The sequence below is a fragment of the Mauremys reevesii genome, linkage group 5 (assembly GCF_016161935.1).
Source record: "Mauremys reevesii isolate NIE-2019 linkage group 5, ASM1616193v1, whole genome shotgun sequence".
In the NCBI taxonomy this organism is placed as follows: Eukaryota; Metazoa; Chordata; order Testudines; family Geoemydidae; genus Mauremys; species Mauremys reevesii.
Window position 1 is genome coordinate 102124697 of NC_052627.1, and position 4461 is coordinate 102129157.

The 4461-nt window shown below is 44.3% G+C and overlaps 1 long non-coding RNA gene across 1 annotated transcript; it reads right to left on the reverse strand.

Annotated features, from left to right (window-relative positions):
- Positions 1 to 1041: 1041 nt before the first annotated feature.
- LOC120405595 lies at positions 1042 to 3678 on the reverse strand. The gene is made up of 3 exons (XR_005598709.1): positions 3618 to 3678; positions 2256 to 2400; positions 1042 to 1924 (listed from the first exon to the last, which is right to left on the reverse strand). It is a non-coding gene; the product is annotated as an uncharacterized LOC120405595 (long non-coding RNA).
- Between the last annotated feature and the right edge of the window lie 783 nt (positions 3679 to 4461).

Below are 4461 nucleotides of genomic sequence, written 5' to 3' on the forward strand. Positions count from 1 at the left end.
GAGAGGATTGGAGCAACTGGCCAATCAGCATGGAGAGGAGAATGTACACTCAAAATAGCAGGAAGTTTTCTGAAGTTCCCTGCTTTGCCTTTTTCTCCACCAGTTACTTTTGACTGGAGTCTTTGGCTGGCTCCTCCCTGTAGTTATTTTTTTCACCAAGGCCATGTGATGGGAGGAAGGGAGGCACCATCTGAATCCTAGTTTTCCCAGCATATATATGGAGGGGTCTCCTCTGTACAGTTCTAGGTCACACAATGTACAATTAGCCAGTGGAACTGATTGTCACAAGTTATCATTAAGGCTAAGAACCTACCAAGATTTTTTTTAAAAGATATTTACATTGGTAACAAGAATATTCAAATAATGAAGAGTTTTAGAAGGGATGTAGATCCTCATGCTTTGAGGCACAAGCCTACATTAAACTAGGGTTAAAAAGATACTTTTCCTGTGGAGAGATTATTTTATGACTGCTTTTCTGCAGGATTTCTTATACCTTACTTTGAAGCAGTTGGTACTGGCCACTGGCAGAGACAGAATTCTGGACTAGATGGACAACAATTCTTATCCAGTAGAACACTTCTGTGTTCCTAGTATTACCTCTAAAGGTATGTCTACACATCAAAAAAAAACCAACCCTTCAGCTGGCATTGGCTCATGGGGCTCAGGCTACAGGGCAGTTCCATGGCTGTATAGTCTTCTGGGCTTAACTGAAGCCCAGGCTCTAGGACCCTGTGAGGTGGGAGGGTCCCATAGCTTGGGCTGCAGTCTCTTGCTAGTTAAATCCTACTCAAAGGAAGTTTTAATCACTGTTGTCAAACAGCACTGAAAACAGTTTGTGTCTGTCTACACATGTAGTTAAACTATTGTTATGGAGTGGGTTAAACTTCATTGAAACTGGTGTGTGTAACAGGGCAGGTCTATGTAAAAAGCTACAGTGATGTAGTGCTTCAGTGAAGACACTATGATGCCAACCTGAGAGCTTCTCCTTCCAGCATAGTTAATCCAACTCCATGAGAGGTGACACTGAAACAACTCATAGGACCCTGATTGTTTTAGCTAACTGCTTGGGTCAAAAAGGAGTAACACATGTACAGCACTTCACTTCATTTGCACTATTTAAAGTTACATGTTGGAAGCAATTGGTCATTTTCCTTGGGCTTGTCCACAATAAGAGTGCTACTGTAGCACTTAGTGAAGATGCTACCTTTGCTGATGGGAGAGCTTCTCCTGTTGGCCTAGGTACTCCAGATCCCAAAGAGGCAGTAGCTACGTTGGTGGGAGAAGCCCTCCTCTCCTGTCGACATAGTGCTGTCTACATTGGGAATTAGGTTGGTGTAACTGCGTCACTCAGAGGTGAGGATTTTCCTGAGCAACACAGTTATACTGTGATAAGTTTGTAGTGTGGAGCAGGGCCTAGTGTAAACAAGTCCCTAGAGGTGGTCCCTCATGGCCAGGATTGAGGCATATTTAATCTGTCTGTCTACTCACTTTACATTAAAGAGCTAATTGTTTCCAACAAATGTGAGTTGTTAACCAGATTTCCAGACTTTGACAGTTAACTTAATTAATTACTTGAGCAAACACTGGAGGAAGATGGGAAAATGTTTGCTTTTTATGAGTTATTGTTCTTCAGATCAAAGACTTGATCCACTTTCATTAAAAGAGGTGGGTTTTTTTTTTACTGACAATACCTTTTATATTTGGGTTAACATTTGTACTTTATAAACCAATTTATTTTTCAAAAATTTTGCAATAGTACAATTATCTCAAATGCATTTGTAATTATAACTTATCTTCCAGAGTCACAAATATGAATTTTCCTTAGGATTGTCCACACTTTTTAGTTCATGCCAACGATGTCTGTGCAGGTGAGTTATAGTGCGTCACTTTGATGTGCACTGTTGTTCACACTTCTGTGCCAGAACTGCAGGGAAATGTAGATTAGAAATACTGGGAATTGCAGGCACTTGGCACCACTTAATACCTTACCGAATCAAACAGTAAAAAAGTTTATTTTAGTTCAAGTTTTTTAAGACTGAGTTTTCTAGATTTAAAAGAAAAAAAAGTATCTTGCTATACGGGCTTTAGAGTGCTCTGAACTAGAGTGTAATACACTAGAAGGAACTTCTCTGCTATAGGAACATGTTTGTATCCCCTTCTACCATGTACCCTTGAATTCAGGGAACAGGAGGCCTAACCATAGCCCTAATAGACCACTACCTCTTGTGTTCAGAGTGCACTAGCCAGTCGCTCACCTAGCACTCTGTTGAGAGCTCAGTTTAGAACTCTTCCCTCCTATTGTTCCCTTTGTCAACTCGTGTGCTCGGCAGTAGAGCCCAGGATTTTGCCATGTAGGAATACTGCTGTGGCGCCATTCTCTGCTGCGTAATGCTCCTTTGCCTTTAAAAAAAAAGTCATTGACTAAAAGAGTATAAATTACAAGATCTAAATCATTTATCCAATTTAACTAAAGTGTTCCCCTGTGGGCCATTGCCTGTCATTTCAGAAAGGATACCGACTATCCTATCTGATCATTTCATTGGAAAATCAGAGGACAATTTATTACCAATTCAGGCAATGTCAGAGCAAAATTTGAGCTATTCACATGAGCCTACTTTAACAGGCAGGAGCAGATAATGTTTCACATTTTCAAAAGATACAGTTTGTAACATTTAAAAGCCTCTTAAAAATAGTACATTGTACTTCTATAGCTCCTTCCATCAAAGGATCACAAAATGCTCATGCAGTGAATTAGATGAATTAGGCAAAGAATTAAACCTTGCAACACTCCTGTGAGTTATGTATTATTACGCCAATTTTACAGACGTGGAAATGCTTCAACAATGTGGCTTAAGTGACTTGTCTAAGATCATAGACCAACATGTCAGGAATAGACCTCGGTTTTCTTTTTTTTTTTTTTGATTCCCTATCTTCTTCTTTAGTTAAAGCTATGCTTCTCCTCCTTTTTCAGGAGTTCAACAAAATGCAATTTGTTATTTCTCTGTTTCTCATTTAGGCCTATCTACCACCCTCCTGAATAACGTTAATCTGAAAACTCCTTGAGTTTACACTCACAAGCATGGTCTACATTAGAAAAAAATCACCATTGTGAACAACCATGGCCAATGGCAAGCACAGCTAAACTGGGACTTGAACATGTTTTAGCTGCAAGTACAGACCAGTACAAACCATATTCAGTACTGTTTCAGAATACAGTGGTTAAGTCCTTTCTGACAATTCTTTGTGCCTTATTTTTAAGGTACTGTCAAGACAGTAAACATTTGGAGGGAGAATAATCAACATCCCCCAAAGGGACTAATTTGAACATCAGACAATCACTTGTGACAAAGTTCCTCCTCTACCTTGGTGGGTCCTGCGCTTATTGGCAGATTTGCTCACCTCAGTGATCTTCCCCACAATCTGGATCAACTCCTCCTGTGTCTGATCAGGAGTTGGGAGGTTTGGGGGGAACCCAGGCCCACCCTCTACTCCGGGTTCCAGCCCAGGGCCCTGTGGATTGCAGCTGTCTATAGTGCCTCTTGTAACAGCTGCATGACAGCTACAACTCCCTGGGCTACTTCCCCATGGCCTCCTCCCAACACCCTCTTTATCCTCACCACAGGACTTTCCTCCTGGTGTCTGATAACACTTGTACTCCTTAGTCCTCCAGCAGCACACCCTCTCACTCTCAGCTCTTTGTGCCTCTTGCTCCCAGCTCCTCACACACACTTCCTCTGCTCTGGCACCTCCTTGCCTGACTGGAGTGAGCTCCCTTTTAAACCCAGGTGCCCTGATTAACCTGCCTTGATTGGCTGAAGGTGATCTAATCAGCCTGTCTGCCTTAATTGGTTCTAGCAGGTTCCTGATTACTCTAATGCAGCCCCTGCTCTGGTCACTCAGGGAACAGAAACCTCTTTCTCCAGTGGCCAGAAGACCTCCCATCTACTCCTCTGCTGTAGAGGGTAGGAGGGAGAGGGCTGCTGCTGCTGTTGCTGTTCCTGCTGGGCCCTCACTGCTGCTACTGCTCTGGCTCCGGCTGCTCCCCTGGCTGGGCTAGACACCACCACCCACCCCCTTTCTCTGCTGTCTGCTTGCTGGCTGGCTAGTAGATTTCCCCCCCCACACGCAGTTGCTGCTGTTGCTCCACCCACAGCCCCTTTGGGGGGGGGGCTGCTGGCCCGCTCCCCAGAGGAGGGGAGTAAGGGACCCCAGCTCCTGGCCTTGTTGCTGAGGAAGCCACCACCACCATCTTCTGCCTCCTGCCTAGCCACCAGACCACCACCTGGAGCTGCTGGAGCTGCTGTGTTAGCTGCTGGAGCTGCTGGAGCCCGAGGAGAAGGAGAGTGCTGCCTGCTGCTGCTGGAGGACCTCGTAGAGACTCTGAAGGCCACCGTGGAGGGGGCACCTAAGGACTGAGTATTTTTCGGACTGTGCTCTTGTGGTGGGGGCTTGGACTGTGTC